Genomic DNA, 22,239 nt, shown 5'->3' with positions numbered 1-22,239 from the left:
ATAGCATAAAAATAACCCAGCTTCTTCACACTGGGGGGAAAAAACCTGTTAGCTTTTGGGTGAAAGTCCAGGTGGGATATTTGCTCTCCCCTGATTGCCTAGAGACACTGTGGGCCAGAATTTACTACACGGCCAGGGGCCTGTGCACCCACAGATCCCACAGCGAACTTTGGTTGCTCAGAACCTTGGAAACCCAGACCGTAGATTTTCCACCAAGAATTTTTGCCTCTCTTTTTACACATTCACATTTGCTGTTGCAACTGGCTGTGCTGGCATGAATGAGGAGATGGTCGCTTTGCATTTGCACGCTGCTCGTTGGTTATTGGATTTGCACACACAAATAGCTGTTGGCTGGCACAGAGCGAGCAGATGCATGAGTGAAAATGAAGACTGCGCCTGAAAATCACATCGTGTTGCAATGATAACAGTCTTATATTGTTGTTGTTCTTTATCATCTCTGCAGTCTGATATTTTTCCTGCTGACATGCCTTCCTTCAGAGCTCCCACACTCCCTAAAAAAAAAGGAACATGGTGTTAATTTTGCATCAGGCCCTGCTGCGTATTTTTAAAACTACATAAAACCTGGGTTTCTTTTCTGTTTATCATTGGGCAATGTGATGTGTTACCAAGACCACTTGGCCTCACGCGGTGACATACCTGGGATAAATTCCACTCCATGCCCTCTGCTGGCCACTTCCTCAATTGGGAAACCGCAGAACTCACCTGGGTTGGGTTTTTGTTCTTTATGAAATTGGTCTTTTTTAAAAAATAAATCTTTTAATGTAAAAAACTGCCAACATTATCAAAATGTTTCATTCATCACAAAAAATTCTCTGATTTTTTGTTTTTAAATAAAAAGTTATCAAAATTGTTCTTTTCCCCAAATCTGGGTTTTTACAAAACAAAAACATTAGATTAAAATAATTCATTTAAAGCTCTGACATGGCGAATAATGGGTCTGTTTTTGTTGTGAAGACTTCAAAACAACCTCAAAGTGTTGAAATTTTTGGCAAAACTCATTTTCCCATCAGCTCTATGACAGACCAAATGGAAACCAAACAGAGGCAGGTGGTGGGGAGTGAAGATGGGGCATGACCATTCTAGGCCATCCCCTTCCTGGTGTCATGGTGGTGTTAGTTATGGTTCATGTCCCTGGTGTGTGCTACCTGACAGCATCATGCTAGGAGACATGAGCAGGCAGCAGAGTAGGGATCTCCTGCGTCTTTGTGTTATGGGACCAGTTTTTATAACTGAGCAAAGCATAAGAGGCAGGTAGGAACTGCACGGCCCCTGGAGGATGCATTCCCAATGAACCTCTCCCGTTATTTCAGTATTATTATCTGTGTTATGAGTAGCTCTGAGAGGCCCTAGCCAAGCTCAAGATCCTCTAGGATTAGAGCCTCCTTGCAGACTCAGTCTCCTCTCACTACCACCAGGCTAAACCAGAAGTGACACCATCCAAGCCCGTGGCCAGGGAGGGAATAAGGGGAAATCCGGGCTAAGAGTGTGTTTGAATCAGGGCCGGATGAGTCACCTCAGCACAGTCTCTGCATCTCATGTTGACAGGCAATTGGGAGGCTGAGCCATGCCACTTTGCCTTAGGCTTGTTATCCAGCGACAGCATCTCAGCCTGGGGACAAATATTGTCTGTCAAAACACGAATAACACACACATTGCCATCTGAGAGGCAACAGGGAGGTTTCCTGTCAGGGCCGAGGATCCCGCCCTGCTGCGCTGTGGTGGCTATTTTTGGAGGGAGCCCGGCCTGCGGGACAGGGAGCGCACCCTGGCCCACAATATCCCAGCTGGAATATTGGGATATTTTCAGCCAAGGAACCCAACCCAATCCCATGCACAGGCAGAGTGCGCTCCACCAAGGAGCCAGAATCTGCTGGCAGGCAGAGGGACAGGGATGAAACACAAAGAGCAATTAGCCGAAAGAGGCTGGCAAACGAGACTTGTGAGGGTGCTTCTGTCGCAGAGAGGATTATTACAGGCTGGATGTTTTCTGGCCAGGAGACAGCAGCTGAAACACCTCGTACCAGGGGGAGCAGAAGCAGCAGAACTGGCTCACGCAGAGTCGCACGCCGGTTATTGTTAATAATATGGCAGTGCTTAGAGATCTCGGCTAAGATTAGGGCTCTTGTTCGGCTGGGAGCTGCACGGGCCAGTCCCTGAGGCTGTCAGACATACAGGATCTGCAGGGCTGCCCGTTGCAAGCTCTTGCTTCTCTGTGGCAGGCGCTGTCATGTAGCAGAGCATGATGTATCTGCCTCATCAAGCGCTTTAAGTTGCCTTGTTCGTCCCCATCAGCTCAGCGTGTTGGGGAGCAGTCAGGCCGGCTAATGCAGTGTGATGGCCTCTCTTCTGGTGCAGCCCCTCTGCTCAGCATGGCTTTGTGGAATCGGCTTGAGAAGGACGCACGCTGGTACCCACCGAGTCTTGCAGGCATATTAATGATGAGGAGTAGGGTGCAGTAGCTTTGTTACCTTGGTGTAGTCCCCCCATCCTGCTCAGGAGTTGCACTGATTATTGAGTCACCTTGTTTGGTTATGTGACAGATAGCAGCCCCCCTAACAGTTTCTGGCGATCCAGATGGGACCCTCCTAGCTCGGACATCGGACTCCGAATGGCTGCGGTGAACTGGGAGCGGCACCACTGGGGTGTTTAGCCTCTCTTCCTCACTTCACCGCAGCCCCTGGGGGTTCGTGCTCCGATAAGGTGAGCCCTAATAGGATAAGGAAATCATAGGGTTCTGGTTATATTCTGGTTACTTGGTTACTGTATTTCTGTCTTATACCTTTGGGTGCTAGGTGTGTGGGCAGAACTGAGATTCTTGTTCGTAATTCCTCAGGGTGGAAGCCATAGAGCGCGAGGAAGTCCTGAGGTCATATTAAGATCCTTCTGTTCTGTCCCCTGTAGCAGTCAGTATAAGCAGAGATTGCTGGCTTGGATTTTTTGGATTAGACCATTATTCCCTCCTTCTTTCTGTTTAATTCTCTATTTAGTGCCAGAAAAGGGGATGGGTGAGTCTCAGCAGAAACCCTCTAAGGATAGTCCTTTGGATTACATGTTAAATAAATGGCCTTTACCAGGTGTTCAGAAAGAAATGTCAAAGAGGAACTGTTTATTCTTGTCTTCTGGACTCTGGGGCTGTCCTCTTCACTGTTACTGTCAAGCCGAAGAAGGGAAGCCTCATGAATACAAGTATTCCGGTAATGGGTATAGGCGGAAAGCCATTTGACTCTTCTGTGCTGCAGGAGGCTACTGTGGAAATCTCTGGTGTCTCCGCCTCTCATGCCTTTTTGCTAGCTCCGGATTCCCCAGTTAACCTCTTGGACAGACACCTGTTGTGTAAACTGCATGCTCAGATCTTTTTTTCAGATGACAGGATCGTCCTCCAGTTACCTCAAAACCAACTTCTCCAGCTATGTGCTGTTCTGACCCAGGCTTCAGAGGACTCGATCCTGCCTGTGGACCCTATCGTATGCAAGTGACTCAGACAGGAGGTAAAAGCCTCCCTGTGGGGCACTTTAAAAACAGATTTGGGCACTCTCCGGACAGAACCAGTGCATATAACCTTGAAGCCAGGCATTGTAATTCCTCGAATTCGTCAGTATCCCATCCCCCCAAGAAGCTCTGCTAGGCCTCTGGAACCTTATCACCACATTCCTGCGGTTGGGAGTGCTAGTTCACACTAAGCCTCCTTTCAATACCCCTATTCTGCCAGTTAGAAAACCTGACATGGATCCAGAGGGAAAACAGGTATACCGGTTTGTCCAGGACTTGTGTGCAGTGAATAAAGTCGTCCAGGCTAGACACAACATGGTACCTAATCCTCACACTATCCTGACTGCCATTCCAGCAGGTACGGCTTGCTATTCGGTAATAGACTTGTGTAATGCTTTTTTCAGTATTCCCCTAGATCAAGACAGCTGGGATATCTTTGCATTTACATGGACAGATCCAGAGACTGGGAGGGCAGAACAGCTGACCTGGACTCGGCTACCAGAAGGATATGTTGAATCGCCAACCATTTTCTCCTCTATCCTGACACTCAATTTAGCTGATATTAAGCTACCTGGTGGGTCTACTTATCTCTTGTATGTGGATGACGTCCTGGTTTGTTCTCCTGATCAGGTAACATGCGAAACAGACACTATTTACTTGCTAAATTGCTTGGCAAATAAGGGACATAAAGTGTCCTCTTCTAAGCTTCAGTTTGCCAAGGACCAGGTAACCTACCTCGGTCATGTACTGACCCCGGAACATCGAGCTCTATCTAGTGCCTGTATCCAGTCAATCCTTAACATCCCATGGCCAGAGACTAAACGTGAAATGCGGGGATTTTTAGGCCTTGCAGGATTTTGCCGTTCTTGGATTCCAGGTTTTGGAGAAATGGCAAAGCCCCTGTATGAGCAGATAACCCATGATGCCGAGGAGCCCCTGCACTGGAATTCTGGGGCTATCAAAGCCTTTCAGGAGGTTGAAACAGCCTTGGCCTCAGCCCCAGCCCTTGGGCTCCCCAATTATCGGAAGCCCTTCGTTTTCTATGTGCATGAGCGACTAGGGGTGGCCTCGGGCATCCTGACCCAGACTTTTGGACCCAAGGAATGACCTGTGGCCTACTATTCCCAAAAATGGGATCTGGTGGCACAAGGCTTTACTGGTTGCCTTCGGGCGGTGGCTGCGGCTGGCCTTCCGGTACCCCAAGCAGAGAAGGTTACTTTAGGCCATCCAATGGTCCTACGGACCCCACATGCGGTCCAACTACTGTTAGTCCAAAAGGGCACTCAGCATTTAACCTCTCAGAGACTGACCCATTTGGAAGTTTCTTTATTGTCCAGAACCAATTTAAAGATTGAGCAATGCCGTACCTTGAACCTAGCGACCCTGTTACCTTTTCCGGACAACGATCAGAAGCCTTCACATGATTGTCTTCAAGTAGTGCATTCTCAGGAAAAACCTCGACCAGATCTTTCAGATGTGCCCATTCCAAATGCTGACCTGGAACTGTATACAGATGGCTTGGCATTGGTCATGGAGGGCCAACAAATATCTGGATTTGCAGTATCTACCCAGTTTGAGGTATTACAGTCTGCACCCCGGGACCCTCCACCTCAGCCCAGGCGGCAGAATTGGTAGCCCTCACCCGAGCATGTGAGCTGGCAGCAGGACAGTCCGTAAACATCTATACTGATTCGAAATATGCTTTTGGCATTTGCCATGCCACGGGCCAACTCTGGGCAGAGCGGGGTTTTACTACCTCCGGTGGCACTAAAGTAGCACATGGGCCCTTAATTCTGGAACAATTAAAGGCCGTGCACCTGCCATCCAAGATTGCCATTAGTCATGTTCATGCCCACCAGAAGCGAGATGATCTCATCATCTGTGGGAACCGATTGGCTGATGCAGCATCAAAAGTGGCCTCCCTACAACCTTATATCACCAATCAAATGGTGCTCACACCCTCTCCCCCATCAACACCGGTCTCATTTGTCCCTGAACCATCAGAGGTTAGTCGCTGGGAGAACATAGGGGCCACTAAGACACCAAGGGGGGAGTGGCAGCTACCTGATGGGAGAAGAGCCTTGCCCCGGGCTGCTCTGCAGCCTGCCCTATTTAAACTAAACCAAGAAACACACAGCGGAGCAGAGGCCATGGCAGCTATTGTGAACAGACTTTGGTATGCCCCAGGAAGCCAAAAGAGTCCTTTCCACCTGTGACATTTGTGCACAATTCAATCCAAGGGGGGAAACAAAAGGCCCCCCGGAACAAGGTTATGGGCATATACGCCCTTTAAACGGCTCCAAATCGACTACTCAGAGATTCCCAAATGCCAAGGCTATAAGTATCTTCTTGTAATTGTACGCCAACTGACTGGCTGGACTGAAGCATTCCCAACTAGATGAGCAACTGCCTTGGAAGTGGGAAAAACCTTATTGAACCATGTTATTCCTAGGTTTGGTCCTCCTAGGTCTATTGACTCTGATCAAGGGACTCATTTCACTGCCCAGGTTATTCAATACATTGCAAAGGCCCTAGATATCACTTGGCTTCTACATACTCCTTGGAGACCACCATCTTCTGGGCAAGTGGAAAGAATGAACCAAACTTTAAAGCTTAAGCTCTCCAAAATATGTGCACAGACTGGGTTAAAATGGCTTCAGGCTCTGCCTTTGGCCCTCTTGGCAGTTTGAACTGCCCCTAGGGGGCCGGCTTGGTCTCTCACCTTTTGAACTTTTATTCGGCAGGCCATACAACGGATTTGCTGACCCAGGACCTGTGACTGATTTAGCCACTTGGGGGGACAAGGAGTTGACCAGCTACGTTGTTTCCCTCCAAAAATATTCTCATGTCTCTTCACAGATATGCAGCCCAATTTCAGTCCTTACCCGCTGATGTACCTGCTCACCGGAGCCAGCCAGGGGATTGGGTCTATGTAAAAGAGTGGAAAATAGAGCCTCTCCAACCCTGGTGGGCTGGCCCTTTTCAAGTCCTTCTTACCTCCCACACTGCAGTCTGAGTAAGGGAACGGGATACCTGGATCCACCACACCCAAATCAAGCTAGCCCCTAGGCCGGGGCCAGAAGCGGATGACATCGGACTTCGAGGGAGCACCGCCAGCTCTTCCCACCACGACCCGGAAGAGCCAGAAGCAGATGATACCTGGAAAACTGAACCTCTCGAGGGACTAAAACTTTTGTTCCAACTCTCAAAAATGGATTATTTTCTTTCTTTTCTTTCTGTGTGTTTTTTGGGTAATGTTGCAATGTGCAAAATGTTTGTGTAGTGTTGTTACTAAGGGCTCTAATGTCTGTAGGAGAACACAATATTTCTCCCTCTAACTTGATTGCAAATTGCATAACGGGCCTGACAATTTGGATTGTCAGGCCCGAAGCGGGGACTGTGACAGATAGCAGCCCCCCTAACGGCTAGTTATAATAGCTGGCGACCATTAGGAGAAACTGGACACTTCACGGACCCAGTAACCTGAACTTTTGAACTGTCTTTTCTTATCAGTCTTGAGGCAGTTGGAGCTGGTCCTAAGCTGGTTTTTACTGAGCAGATTGCAGAAGTGCAGGGTTGCTAACCACTAATCAAATGCTAACATGACCGAAGCCTGTGTGTGAGTATGTATAAAAGATTCTTGATTTTTGTATGGAGTAGAGTTTTTTTGTACCAAGATACAGAACTCTCCTTTCTTCTGCAGAATAAAGCAACCTTTCCTTATCCCTGTCTGGCTGTCATTGGCTCTCAGCTAGGCGGACCCGACATTTTGGTAACAGTTATGTGGATTTGAGCAGCCACAAGAGGTGCCCGGGTTTCGGCTCCAGGCTGCTTTGCCCCCAGTTACAACATGCAGGACATGGACGCAAAGCAGCCAGAAGTCATGCATTCCCCAGCCCACAGAGGAACATACTCCAAGCCAAAATCACACCCCCACTGAGACTCCAAGCCCTTTTGCAAGGTGGCTGCTTACCAGGAGCACAGAGCCTGGCCATTCTGGGCTGATTTTCAGAAGTGCTGAATACTTGCAGCTGGACTGAAAATACCAACCCATTGTGGGATTCAGACTTGGGGATGAAGCAGAAGGTAACATGGATGCTATTCTCAGGGCTGGTTCGCATGCAGATTTTGTATAACTGGCAGAGGTGAGAGACTTTTTCAGCTTATTCCCCTTCCTGTATGGGAGTAGCGACACTGGTACAAAGCACCTTTTGCATTGGGATGACTGCGCCTTCGCTAACAGGATTGTATGGCTTTAACTACACGTGTGTGTTAAGCAGTCTGACTTCTGTGGGTAGACAAGCTGCAGATACTAGAGGGAGCAACAGAGACATGTAAGGCCTTGTCTGTATTACTGACATAGTCAGTTCTCTGTGGCGTGATCATCTTGTTTTGTGTTTGTACAGGGCCTGGCACAGTGGGGTTCTGGACCATGACTAGGGTTCCTAAGTGCTATGGTAACACACATAATAAGTCATCACAGTTTAACTAATTCGATTTAAAATCAAATTAGTTAAACCGTGGTGCCAATCCCAGTTTAAACCGATTAAGAGTAGGTTAGATAAATGTCTATCAGGGATGGTCTAGACAGTATTTGGTCCTGCCATGAGGGCAGGGGACTGGACTCGATGACCTCTCGAGGTCCCTTCCAGTCCTAGAGTCTATGAATCTATGAACCCTTTTGTAAGTCAGTTTAGGTTGGAGTGGTAATTATGAAATTAAGTGAAACCGATGTAAGAGTTAAATCAGTTAATATGTGTCTACATTAGGGGTTTAACTAAATTAGTTTAGGCCCAGTTTAGTTAAACTGACGCAACTTTTTTAATATAGACCAGGCCTTTATAGACCCGTCCGTCACACAGGGAGGGGTCCTTTATAGACGGATGAAATGCAAATGAGCTGAGCTAAGTGATGACTGTCTCTGACTCAGGCTAACAAAGGGCAGGAAAGGGTTAGCGCTTTCAGTTTCTCAACAAGTGAGTTTTCGGTCAGAACGTGCAGGCTGCCGCACTTTGTGGAATATGGGATCCCTGGGCCTAGAAATACACTGCGTCCCTTAAACCCCATGTAACAGGACTGGGTCTGAGTTCAGAATTTGTCTGTCTTCCTGAGGTAAGTTCTGATGACAAGCTGGACAAGGCAATGGAAGAAGTACTGCTTATCTAATAAAGAATTTACATAGAAGTGTCCCTCTCTCTCGCCCACCTCCAGTTTATGTCCCCGGATCTCTGATACCCGTGATGAAGCAGCAAACTCCCTGGCCAAGATGTGGTAAGACTGTCTAACACCTCTTTCTTCATGGCGCTTCTGCTCTCAGTAATGCTTCCCCACAAATAAGGACATGCGAAGTGGCGTCATGCAGAGGATTGCAAGACAATTATCCCTAGAAGCAATCTTCATGCTCTGCATAATTACCCTGTGCAGAGGACATATTTTTGTATATTTGTGTTATATGATGAAGAATCAACTAGGCTGGCTCCTGCTGCGCTTGCTAAATGGAGCAGATTCTTCCAGGTAAAATAATGTAGCTGCTGCACTCTGAACATGCCAAGTAATGTCCTAACAAGACAGTGAATTAAGATTAAGACAGCCTGGATGGATGGCAGAGGGACTAGCAATAAGGGGGTTAAGCAGCGTTTTCCAAAGCACTGAATAACGTTTGAATAAAAAAATAACTTGGGAAGCCCGCCAGGAAAGAAGAACCTCATGCTAAATACTGAGGACTTTGCAACCACATCTCCTACAGCAGCTGCCTGCTCTGCATTAGTGTGCCTTTCGTGCTGGGTTTGGATCCGAACGAACGCACCTTTCCCCAGACACGTGAAACAATTCCATGCCCTCCTAATTGCCTGCCTGCCCATCCAGGAATCGATACTATCCTTCAACCGTGTTGCTGTTTGTTTCAGCAGAGTTTGCCGTGACTTTAAATAAGGATTCTCTCCGCACCCTATAATGGGATCAGGCAGTTTACATGCTGGGACTTGTATTTCCTGCACAAAGAGGGCTGGTGCACGGTTCGTGCCAGGTGGTGGGACGAGAGTAGAGTTTCTCTGGTGATTTCTATTCTATTGTATTCTGGCTCGTATCACCTTCATTACCCCATTTGAATGCCCTGACAAGTACATTAAGTGATGCGAGTAACATCTGGCCTGTGTGGTTCATTCTCTCTCGTCCTCTCCCCTGGGAGAGAATTGTGAGCAGTGGAGCATCGTTGGATTGTCTCAATGTCCGCGGTGCTCTGCGTTTGTTAGAGATGGAGGTAGGAGGAGTGGGCCGTGCACTTGGAAGGGAAGGCAGTGAGGTTGGTGATGGTCCTGGGGGAGCTGGGATAGCTCCTGCAGGAGTTTATTCCACAGTCTCAGCCTGGCACCTGAGACAGTGCTGTCTGCTGCATGGTTTTACCCTGATGGCAGGAAGTTCCCTTGCGAGAAACGAACATAGCTGTGAGCCACAGACCCCGTCCCAGAGCTCTGGGCTGTTTTAGGCATCCAGGGCCTTGAAGATAAGGGCTGAGATCTTGACCTGGTACTCTGGGAAGCAAGTGAAGAGAAAGGAGGATGCGACTGATGTGCAGCTAGGAGGCGTCTCTGCAGCGTTCTCTACTCATTGGAGTTTCTGGTGCAGAAGGTTAAAGCGCCATTAAACCAAAGAGCCTCTCCTAGGGTGAAATACATCTGTGTGCAGAGAGGCCAGCTCAAGGGCTAGATGACATGTGCCGGCTGAGTGGGGGGGCAGAATGTGGGCAGCCGGCTTCAGCAGTGTTACTGAGCATGCTCAGTACAAGCCAAACAGCAAATCAGAGGGCACATGGGACCTCGCATGCCCCCTCCCCGCCACGCCTCTAGCTGTGGCAGCTGCGAGTGACAGGCAGCAGCACTCATGGCAAGGGACATGTGCAAACAGGCCTGTACTCTACAGGACTGAACTGAAACAAGCCCTAGTCCCTGCTTTGCACCTCCTCTGTTGGAAACCGGCAGACCCCCTGGGGCAGGAGCAACTCCAACCCCACCTGGGGACCTCCAGTAGCGACAGACGGTACGGCATCCAGCAACACATTAGCCATGTAGTAGAGCAGAGGGGTGTATATTGGTGGGGTTGCGCCGTTAGCTATTGATCACCTGCTGCTCCTTCATGCATGGTCTCTGCCATTTACACGTCACTTTAGCCCTCATTCAAGGACCAGGTGCTGTTTAAACTTCATTTCAGCCCTCTGTGTTTCCTCGATTCATAGATGTGCCCATTCGATCATCTAGTCTGAGCTCCTGCACCTCACCGGCCTCGTTACTTCTTCTAGTTACTCCTGTACTGAACCCAGGGACTGCTCTCTGGAAGAGGCGCTACAGCCAGACATGCTTCTAGTCTTGGTGTGAAGATACCAAGCAACAGAGAACCACCCCTTCTCCTGGTAGTTTGTTCCAGTGGTTATTTACCCTCGCTGCTGAAAATGCATGCCTTGTTTCTAACTTCTTATTCCCCAAAAGCTCTTTTTAAAGATCGCACCTTAAAGAAAGTGAAAGAAAGTCTCTTTTTTCCTATGGCGCGACAGATTGGCCAAGATTCCCAGGTGACAGTTAATTCATCCCTTTGCAAATTGTAACATCAGCTCAAATGGATACAGAGATGACACAGATTTTCTGGTCAACAGGGAATATATTTTAATGGCATTTTCATTAGATCCATATATACAGACATCTCGGATCCTCCCTTTCCCTCTCTCCTCAATCATGGCAAGTGGGTTTGTTGTTTGGAAGGAAATATTCATTTGGCTTTGCACATATCACATTATACCTGCACTGAACACGCGTCATGGTCCATTAGCATTGTTTTGCATCCTGTGCTCCATTAACTCTGCTTTGGAAAATGCGAGCAGAAAATGCAGGCCGTTTGAAGGGCGGAGCAGTGATATGTTTCTGTTACAATCAGTTGGACAGCAAAGGAATGAATGCACATAGCACTGTCATCACATCTCCTCCTAGGGAGTCTCTGCTTTAGGACAAACTTCAGCATAGCTATGTTTAACTTCTGCCTGCTGGGATCATAAGTCAGGTTTGATCTCAGGACCTCCCATGCTGAAAGTATGGGTGGCTATCACTTGTGTTACTTATATGGCACCCACTACCAAGGGGGGGCACCTCACCATCTTTATTACATTTATCCTCACCGTGCAGTAGGGCAGTGCTAGGATCCCCATATCACAGATGGGGAACTGAGGCACAGGGACGCTAAGACTATGCTTACACTAACTGCAGCTGTAGACCTCTCTTACATCAACAGAAGGGTTTTTTTCCATCACTGTAAGTAATCCCACCATAAGTAATCTCGCTTCTCTGAGTGGTATAGCTAGGTCACCAAGAGACTTCTTCTGTCAGCCTGGCCAGGGCTACACCTGCCATTAGATTGGCTTCATTATGGCGCTCAGTGGTATGAATTTTTCAACCCGAGAGACGCAGCTATGTCAACATAAATGTTGTGTAGACCAGGCCTAAATGACTTGCTCAAGGTCACTCAGAAAGTCTGCATCAGAGGAGGAAATTGAACCCAAGGTTAGTCCCCTAACCGCTGAACCATCCTGTCTCTTCAAAGGAGTAAAACTGCTATCTGACAGCTGTAGTAGGCTGTTACCCTTTTAGAGAGGGAAGCCTTTGCATAGGCATTAAACTTCTCCATACGTAAGTAAAACAAAATTGTATTACTGACTGTAGCAGCTGGGTTTGTGTCTCTTTTCTGTTAATGCCAGCAGAACGTTAAAGAATGCCTTTCCCTGAAGTCCTGACTTCTCCTAAGGAGATTCAGGGCTGGGTCCTCAGTTGGTATAAATCAGCATTGCTGCAGGAATGTCAATAGAGGTCTGCTTGTTTACACTAGCTGAGGTTGGGGCTCTCTGAATCTGAAGCAGGAGCAGGCAGAAGAACCAAAGCTGATGGCTTACCGAAGATCAGAAAATGCTGCTGCAGCCCCCTGGAAACTGATGCCCATGCGGCACAGTGCCCCTCACATTCCCCCAGACTCAGACAATACACAGCAGGAACTCAGGGCACATGATGAGACTGGATACCAGGATCCTGGCTAGTGGCTCCTTCTAGGAAAAAACCTTAAGCTTGTAACTGTGCAGCATGGTGGCCCCACTTCTCAGCCACCTCACGCAGCCTGCCAACTAACCAGAGACAGGAACAAGGGTTACAGGCCTTTGGGGAGAGCAGGAGGCTAGAAACCTACCCAGCCTCTGGCCCATTCGGCGTCTGGCAGGGAACATGCTCCCATATTACAGAAAACACAGCTGTACAGGCGGCTTTGTGGAGGGGCTAGGTTGTGGCGCTCTCTGAGTGTCCTTTGGAAGTTAGCACTATAAGTAATCTCCTGGCTAGAGCTGCCTGGCATATTTTACAGGCTTTGTCCTGCAGGCAGCCGTCCCGGCGAGCTTTACTGTCAGGATCCCTTTATTAAAAGACACAAGAGTGAATGACTCTCTGGTGCCCAGAGTGGTGGAACGGCAGCCTGCTGCTAGCAGAGAAGCCAGTGTCTGGCTGCTGCTCTCCCCACCAAGGACAGGGCCTGGGCACATCTCCCCAGTGCTCTTCAAAGGGCTCTTTTCCTTTTCCAGTGTGAATTTAGTACTGGCGAAAGGCAACAAATCATCAGCCCTGGAGACTTGGGGGCTGATTTTCCGGCCTCATCTCGACACAGACGTTGTCCTGGTTGCTTGCCCACACATGCACAAAGGGTCTCTCGACACGACATGCAGCACCTGCAGATGTACCCAAGCTATAGCCAAGCCGGCCTGGGTACCTACCAATAACAGCAGCGTGGGCCGTTCAAATGTGTACCCTGGGTCCTGGGTGAACACAGTGCGTCTGGCAACCTTGCTATGGGTACTTGAGCTAGCTCGATCAAAGCTACCTTGGATATGTCTACATGAACTGCCAGCCCACTTCCCTTGGCCGTGCAGACGTATCCTCTCCAGCCACAGGCAGCAGGAAAAATTATTCGTCAGTTGCCGAAAAGGTGAGAGTGACTGGCCTTGTGAGAAGCATTGAGAGATGGACGGGGCTGTGGAAGCAGATTTGCTAACACCTTATTTGACAGCTGGTGAGGGCATCAGAACAGGCAAAGAGAGAGTCCGAACTCTTGGGTTCTCTTTCTGGGACTGAGTGGGGAGCAGGAGTTTGGAGCAAGAGACACAAGGAGACAGGACACCTGGGTTCTCTTCCTGGCTCTAACTTGGACTAGTTACGAGGTCAGGCACCATGAGAGGGGCGCATGTAGGCCTGAGAGCGTGAGTAACCGGGGGAGGAGATGCGCACAAGGGGAAGTTTGTGTTGGTATCAAAGCCCACACACTAGCTGTATCTACAGTGCTCCAAAGATGTGCATAAATGAGGAATCAGAACCACAATACATGTTAATAAGACAAAACAAATCCTTAGCATTGTTCAGTTTTATGAAAATATATGCTAGCTGAGAAAAGAAAACAAGATACATCAGAGGCCAGGGTGTTCTCAGAGGGGAAGGAGAAAGAAATCATTGATGTGCCAGTGAAGTGAAGATGAAAAATATCTCGTGTGTTGGTGATTTAACAGAATGGCCTATAAGGTGGGAATGTGCTCCATGGGGACCAGAAGATGAAGACAAGGCGTTCAGTGATGTTTGGAGGCAGAAACCTTGTGTGCACCCCAGCCCCCTGCTCTAACCACTACCCCCCCGTGGGAACAGAACCCAGGAGTCCTGGCTCCCAGCCCCCTGCTCTAACCATTACCCGCCACTGGGAATGAAACCCAGGAGTCCTGGCTCTGAGGGAGGGTGTGTAGGGAGAGAGATGCGCCTGTCTGCCCAGCACTGCAGCAATCATTTCCAATTCAGTATGCACTTCAGTCAGCTCCTCTTGCGTCAGCTTTGCTTGGCCAAGCTGAGCCAAGTCAGGGCTCGGCTGCGGGACCTCGAGAAGTGCCCAAGCGCTGGAGGATGTGATGCTGGGGAGTCAGAGGCTGGCTCTGATCTCTCTGGTTCCAGAGGGAAGATTAAGTGCAAGTCTTGTAATCATTGGCGAGCCCAGGCCCTTCCCGGGTACTGCACTGCAGCTGGCAGTGATCGACTCGACCTGGATAGAGAGACTGGTGCTAGCATGCTAACAGGAGCCTTGTGGACTCTCAGACTGACTAGTCCTTGTGCTAACCTGTCTGGTCGCGAGTGAATTTCATTCTTACACCAGTTTCCCTCTGCTGTAACTCCCTTCCCTGACAGCACTGTCACTATCCTAAGAACCCACCCTCATCCCCAAGAGCGTGAACTCTTTCCTTGCCCATGGCCAGGGGCTCAGGGAAACCTTGCCTGAGTGGGATTTCTCTTTCTTTCTCCTTCTTCCCAACATTTTGCAAGCTTGACTTCATCAGAAGCAGCTCCTCTCCATGGCTGTGTGTGACTCTAATTATCTGAGTTGTAGCCAGAGGGGGGGAAAAAACCCACATCCACTTAAATTGCAGTGTGGCAGAAGGGAAGCAGAGAGTCCCAGGCGGGGGTGTGCAGATAGGGCAAGGCCAATGGGGAGGCTGTTGTATGTGTTAATGAGAGCGAGTCAGCCAGGCACTCAGGAATAAATTAAAGTAGTGGGTTTTGTATGAATCATTGGAAAACTCTGGAAATGATTTCCTAAACAGGAACTTCTGGGTACGTGCAGGTGTGCACCTTGGGGCATCTCACAGCAGGATGCTCGCATGCACTGGCTTTGCATGACAGGGGTATCAGACTTCTTGGGGTACCCAGGGTTGGGAGGAACCTTGCTACCACCTGCCTTTAGCCTATGGAAGTCTAGTCTGAGCCTGCCAGAGGTCAGTTCCCTGATTGTCCCAGCCATGCCCTTCACTCGAGGCTTTGCTGTCTTTCTGCAGGTTAGTGACAGGAGCAGTCCACTCCCCTAGTCCTCCAAGCATCCCCAGGCCACTGGACATTCACAGAATTACTAGGCCTGCTGTTCCCCAAGGAACAGTGCTCCACAGTGGGCTAATTATACCTTAGACCCCACCCAGCACTTAGAGCTGTTTATAGAGAAAGCGAGAATACGTTTGTGTAGTACAGGACAGAGATTCAAATGACAGCAAGCAGAAATACCATCAACAAAGTGTTACATATAAAATCCTCAGGTAAGTCCCTGTTTCCCATATGTAACATGGGGATAATCTGTCACTTTCCCCAGCCACGACCCACTGGACAGTCCTAGCTCAGTGCCCTGTTTGCTAGGCCATACACAGATCCTGCCATGCTGGGCTGATCTGGGGTGTTTGCAGCAAGACAGGGTCATAGCAGGGAGAGGGTTAGAGCCCTCTTAGAACCTTGGACGTTCCTTGTGAGACCAGTTCGGAAATGAACAAGTTGCTGCTGACATCAGCCGTTCAGCGTGTTGCTGTTCTGCACCAAAGGCAGCTGGTCTAGAAGGTGGGCATTTGATAAGGAAAGTCTCTGCAACCATGTCGGAAACAGCTCAAACTAAGCCTACAAATCTCCCAGTGAAATGAAATGCAGCTAATTCTTCTTGAGAGAGAGTCCAGCTTCCCGATTTCCCCTGCATCTTCTGCTAGCACTGACACCAGCGCAAAGTGACTGTGAGACGCTGCCATTCTGACTTAGTGTCGTTTTGCACTGGCGTGACTGCAACATGCAGGTCAGTGGAGAACCTGGAGTCCCAATCCTTTCCTCATAGAAACATTCCCTTTTCCATAACTGCAGAACAGCCTTGGGTGCTGACCTCAGTGACTGACCTGAAACCCACTGGCAATATCGGGACATAAATAGTGTGGAACAGTACTGGTCACATTGGCAAGGCTGGGAACTGCATGTGGCAAATAACCAATGGGAGGCAGCCTCCTCCTGAGGACCTCCAGCGAAGGAGTTTCCACATCCTCCCTGCCCAGTCTGTTCCACTGTCCTATTGGTCCCATAGTTAGGAAGTTTTTCCTGAGTTTTTATCTAAATCGGCTGAGCTGTGGTTTGAACCCAGGCCCCTTCTCCTGCCCTCCGTGGCAAGAGCGAGAGAAACATTTCTCCATCTTTTTGTGGCACCTTTCAAGTATCTGAAGACCACTATCATGTCCCTGCTTAATCTCCTCTTTTCCAAACTAAACATGCCCAGTTCCTTCAGCTTTTGCTCACATGGCTTGTGTTCCATTCCTTTGATCATCTTTGTCGCTTGCCTCTGGATCCTTTCCAGTTTCTTTCCATCCTTTCTATACATTGGTGACCAAAACTGCACCCAGTACTCCAGCTGAGGCCTAACCAGCGCCAAATAGAGTGGTACTAACACCTCCCGTGACTTGCATGCTTTGCCTTTGTTAATGCAATCTGAAATTGCATTAATAACTCCGCCAAGGTCACACAAGGACTCTGTGGCTGTGTCAAGAGTTGAACTTGGATCCCATGAGGCCCTGTCCACTGCTGTAACCACTAGACCATTCTCCCTACCCCAGATTGACTGCCCAAATTCTCTACATGACTTTGCACCTCTCAGCTCAAAGACTCCGTCAGCCAGTGATGACCGACTCTTCAGTCACATCCCCACCAGTCTCACTACCTGCAGCAATGCTTGTACATACTGTAGTAGTTTAGTTTTTGTGAGGGTTTTATCCCACGGGAAAAAAAACTTTGAAAAGTCCCCTCTGCAAGTGTCTCAAATCAAAGACAAGTCCAGCAGATACAGCTGAATAATTAATGCAGAAAATGAATAACAAAGCAAGGTTAATGTTACATCCATTTTTTATGTTGTTCTTGTAACAATGCACAGGTTGGGTTTAAATCACTCGGCAGGTTGGGTCATGGCCTGGAACCAGTCATGGAAGAGAAAACTGCCACCTGGAGAGAAGGGTGGCGGAGCAGTGGGGCAGGGTGAGGGCTATGCATGCATGCATTGTGGGGGAGAGGGAGCCCGAGTTCCCCACTGCCTTGTATGCTGTGCAGTCACAGCAGGGCAAAAGGGAATGCGAATACAAAGCTCTGCAGAACGGCAGGGCATTGCTCTGGTGCAAGAGGCTGCATGAGGTGCAAACCACTGGGGAATCCAGCCTTTGCTCTCATGGGAGCAGGCAGCAGCAGCAAACACACAGAGAGGCTTCAGTGGGTGGGGAATGGACAGGAGATCATAAAAGCTGGTGTGTAAAGCTCCTATTGACCTCAGGGGGGTCAGGATTTCACCCAAGTTCTAATCCAGCTGTGATGCTGGGCAAGTCCTTCCCCTTTCAGTGCTACTCTTCTGCTCTCACCATCCCTGTCTTGTCTGTTTAAGTTGTATGCTCTTTGGAGCAGGGATTTTCTCTCCCTGAGTGTCTGTGCAGCCACCAGCCACTTGGGAACCCACTCTTGGTTTGAGTCAATGAACCTAAATGAGACTCGGCCACCTTTCTAATCTGTCATCTTCGCCTGCCCCCGAGAAGCAAATGCAACCAGCAGCAGTTCTTTGTCGGCAATGGAAAGCTTTCCATCTGCCACTCCTCCTTTTGTTATGGAGCTTTCCTCTACTGGAGACATTACCGAGCATGTTCCTCATCTGGCATCCTCCAAAGAAAGTTTGCTTGAAGTCAGGCTGTGGGCACTAATTTGCTGCCAGCTCTGTATTTCTTTAAGTGATGGAGAGGCACCAAAGTGACACTTCAGCAGGCGGATGTGCTGGCTGGTATTAGTTGTTCGTTTCCCTTCCTCCCTATAATCCATCTGCTCAGTGTGAGGAGCCCCCGGCTGCCTGACCTTTGCTCGAAGGGCTTTAATGAAGAGCTCCTGGCGCGGCCAGCCAGCAGGGAGCTGCGAGGACTGAGGAATGAACCCAGAGCCAGATGGTTAGAGGCTGTGCAATACTCCCACAGCAGCGGTGCCTGGCAGCCTTACCCTCGACCATGGCATTGAAACACAGTGAGAGGCATTCCCTGCTCTGGGGAGCTCAAAATCCAAATGGATATCGTGGAAATGGAGGCACAGAGAAGGGAGGTGACCTTGACTGAGGTCATACAGCAGCTCAGGAGTAGAGCAGGCAACAGAGCCCAGGTCACCCATGTCCCAGCCCGGTGCCCTGCCCATTGCATCGGCCTCGGCTCCTGAGAATCTATCCTTCAAACTCCACATCTGTTTCTCCTTCATGTCAGTGCTATGTCTTGAGATTCTATTTGTGCTTGTGTCATTGCGAATTGTTTATCTAATTAAAAACCACTCCTTGCCAACAGCAAAGCCTTTTCCTTCTCTCCTCTTGAATGTTGTTGTATGCATCCCATAATTCTCTGTGCAGCTCCATCTTGATAAATTTATCAAAACAGTTTTGGGTGCTGGGATCCCCAAGGGACATGGTTGTAACAACTGAGAGTTTGACAGACAGCTGCATTTTTAGCTATTTCATGCCACGTCCGCCGGATATGGCAGCATCGCTAGGTTCACACATTTGGAGAAGGCGTTAATAGCAGAAATTATTTTTCTGGAGATTTTCTTCCCTCCTCTTCCTTCCTCTCCTCCTCCCTGTCCCCCCACCCCATAATAACATTTCACAAAGAGCAGAAGGGAATTTTGCAGTCTGGTAAGTCGCAGAGCATTAAGTTGAAGCAAGAGCCCTCGAGTGTGAAATGCGTTTCTAGAGATGCACAGACCCACCTGCCTGCGTGGTGTGTCACAACGCACATTCTTGACACTTTGCTCTTCACTTACTTCCCGTTCGCACCTCAGCTCCAATCTGCTAATGACGTTTGGGTCAGACCTAGACCCCAGCCCACCTGCTGCCCCCAACTGGCTGAGCTCTCATACAGTCAGAGCTCTTTACATCACTCTGGCAGTGCAAAGGTGCCTCACACTGGCATGAATGAAAATCTTGGCAGAGACAGGAAGTTGTGTATGTCTCCAGTTCAAACCGGGGGTGTAATTCCCCCTTGAGGACACATGTTCCTGCTGCCTCTTATTGAGCTAGTGCGGTGAAAAGGGGATGGAGCCATGCCCGCGTGAGCAGCCAGCTGGCCGGTGTACATACCTTGCGTAGGGGTTGTGAGTTCAATCCTTGAGGGGGCCATTTAGGGAAGTGGGGATTGGTCCTGCTTTGAGTAGGGGGTTGGACTAGATGATCTCCTGAGGTCCCTTCCAACCCTAATAATCTGTGATTCTGTATCCATTGGGCAGATACTTGGAGCAGCTAATCCCTGCCACTGCTCTGTTTTTAGCACATGAGCTCGAGGACAGCTAGCACTAGCAGACTTCCTGTGTTCTCTTCCTAGCCATTGACTTGGGCCAATGGCTTCCCTTCTCTGTGGCCTTCTCCTTTCTAACAGCAGATTGCAACTAGAGGGCAAACATTCCTCTGACAGAAGAACTGCCTGCATTAGATTGCAAGCACTGTGAGTGTAGCAATGGTCTTTTACTCTCCCCTGCTCGTACAGCACGAAGGGGCCTTGACCTCTGGGGTCTCTTAGGTGCTACTGGAATTAAATCATAATCAGGTGCCATTTAACTCCAGTCATCCATCCCCAAACAAACTAGACGAGAGGGTCTCCTGTATTGATCTCATAGGGCCAGATCCTCAGTTGGTGTCCTCACAGCTGTGCTGCTGACTCCTGGCATACTGTATTTGCAGCCGTAGAAGTACCTGTGTGTGCAGCTAACTCATCCATGAGAACCAGCCTAAAAACCAAAGATGACTGCAGGGTCTTGGAAATTCAATGACATTTCACCTGCAAAATTATTGTCAAGCCCCGAAAGTTCTCTGATGAGTTTGCCTTGCTTTTCCTTGGAGCAGAGATAGGAGAGCTGCAGGGAGACTGGAGAGATTTACTGGACTTTCCTTAACTGCAAAAATTATCCCCTCCCTGATTATGCAGAAAATCTCCTCCCCACCGGAGCTGGATCCTAGTGGCCTAGGAGGTGACTAGCGTCTGCTCGCTCCAGCGAGCGTGAAGTACATGCCATGTTCATTCACTTATTTGCTCCAGTGGTCTCAGTGCAAACATCTTCCCTAATGTGTTCTGCTGCTGCTGGAAATCCCATTTCTTTAAGTATGTTCAATACTTGTCCTAGTTGCTCTGTGTGCAAATAAACAAGAGGACTGACTCTCCCAGAGGGCAGAGGTGGGGGAAAGGCCTGGAATCCAGATATTCTGAGTCCATGTCTGACATTGACTCCATCGGAGGCTGTGAGGCAATATGCTGCCCTTTTGTGCCTCAGTTTCCTCATTTGTAAATTGGGGCAGGGAAGAAAAGCATATCTGACTGTGTATGGTGGGGGGATGATGTGAGAATTAATTAGTGTTTACAAATTGTCTTGAGGCTGCAGAGCATTGCTGTGGTGTGAGGTGGTATTACTTTATCTGCACTATCGTTGTATACAAAGTCTTTCTCCCAGCCTAGAAGTTATTTATTCTTTGTGTTACTGGAGCACTGGTCCTGCACCAGGATTCTATCGTGCTAAGCACTGTAGACACATAGAACAAAAAGGTGGGTTGTGTCCTGTTCCCCTCAGCTTTCTGCTGTGGGAGGGCACGTTTCTGCTGACTGTTTGCTAGTGGGTAGTGCTTTGGCATGGGTTTGCAGTGACTTGGGTTATGCCCTGTCCTGCTGTGTGCACCTGATGAACCTTGTGCCTGTCTTGTCTGTCTATGCTGCAAGCGGTTAGGGGCTGGGGCTGAGACTGCTCCAACTCTGTATTCGCAGTGCCCAGCACGGATCTCGGTGCTACGGTAATACAAGACATTTTAAAAAATTGGATTATGTTCGGTAATTGGACACAGTTCAAATGTGTCCGTTTTTTCATAGCTTCTGCTGTCTTTATTGTAAAGGAATGTTCCTCTCTCCAGGTGAAATTCAACCTGGTGCAGAAGATGGAGTTCACCCACAGTCTGAGGGGATGGTCGTTAGGTTCAAGTGGGTGACTTGGAGCTGCTGCAGCCTTGGTCAAACATTGCTCTCTCTCCTCTGGGCCCCTGTAAGAGTGAACACAGCCTCGTCAGTTTAATCAGATAAAAACATAAGGTAGGTTCGTTTTGGAGTTCAGCTGTGCCCAGCACATTTGGATGCAAACTCTCTGGTTTATATTCTCCCACTTCCAGTATTGTAAAGTCTGACAGTGGCCCGGCATAATAATCACAATAGAAAAAAATAAGCGAGTCAAAGAGATCTCTGCGTCTGGGCTCAAAGTTGCTAAGAACAAACATACATAAATTTTTCATCTCTTTAACATGCAAAATTAACTTTGCAAATCTGCAGAAACAAACCCCGGTGTCTCTGGGCTCTAGTGGAGGGGATAAAACATTACTGAACTTGCATAACAGAAAACAAAAAATAAAAACATCCGAGGTTTGCAGCAATAGGGATGTGTGGGTGTTTATGCAGGTGATTAGATTAATTATCTTTATGATCTTAACCGGTGGATAGCTCTTAGTGGGGCATAAGTGGTATATGGGCCCTTGTTCAGGGGTGAATCTCACCTCGAAGGACAAATGTAACAGCTAGCTAATTGTGTTTGGTGCAGATGTCTTTTCTGATGGAGATTTCATAGTGCAGTTGTATATAAGATGAAGTTGCCCTCTACACATTATAAAACAAGACACTTGGGAGGTGGAAATTGAGCTGGGAGAGGATAAAATAACACGACAAAAAACAAGCAAAGCAAAAGTCCTTCCTCTCTTTATAGAAAATCAGGGTTAGAAGTCACCTAGTCCAACCCCCTGCTCAGGACAAGACCAGTCCCCAAATGCCCCCCTCAGGGATTGAACTCACAACCCTGGGTTTAA

The 22,239-nt window shown here is 48.6% G+C and overlaps 1 long non-coding RNA gene across 2 annotated transcripts in view; it reads right to left on the bottom strand.

Moving 5' to 3' along the window:
- Positions 1-303: 303 nt before the first annotated feature.
- Positions 304-22,239, bottom strand: part of LOC115642988 — a 180,556-nt gene continuing 158,620 nt past the window's right edge. Inside the window, exon 3 of one of the 2 annotated variants that reach the window (XR_003998271.1) lies at positions 304-512. This is a non-coding gene — a long non-coding RNA (uncharacterized LOC115642988). Of the gene's footprint in view, positions 513-21,149; positions 21,430-22,239 lie in introns of those variants that run through there. The other variant, XR_003998270.1, reaches the window with a different exon arrangement.

Source organism: Gopherus evgoodei, unplaced genomic scaffold, assembly GCF_007399415.2.
Source record: "Gopherus evgoodei ecotype Sinaloan lineage unplaced genomic scaffold, rGopEvg1_v1.p scaffold_48_arrow_ctg1, whole genome shotgun sequence".
Taxonomy (NCBI): domain Eukaryota; kingdom Metazoa; phylum Chordata; order Testudines; family Testudinidae; genus Gopherus; species Gopherus evgoodei.
Note: the sequence above shows the minus strand (reverse complement) of the source record. Positions and strands in the feature narration are given on the sequence as shown.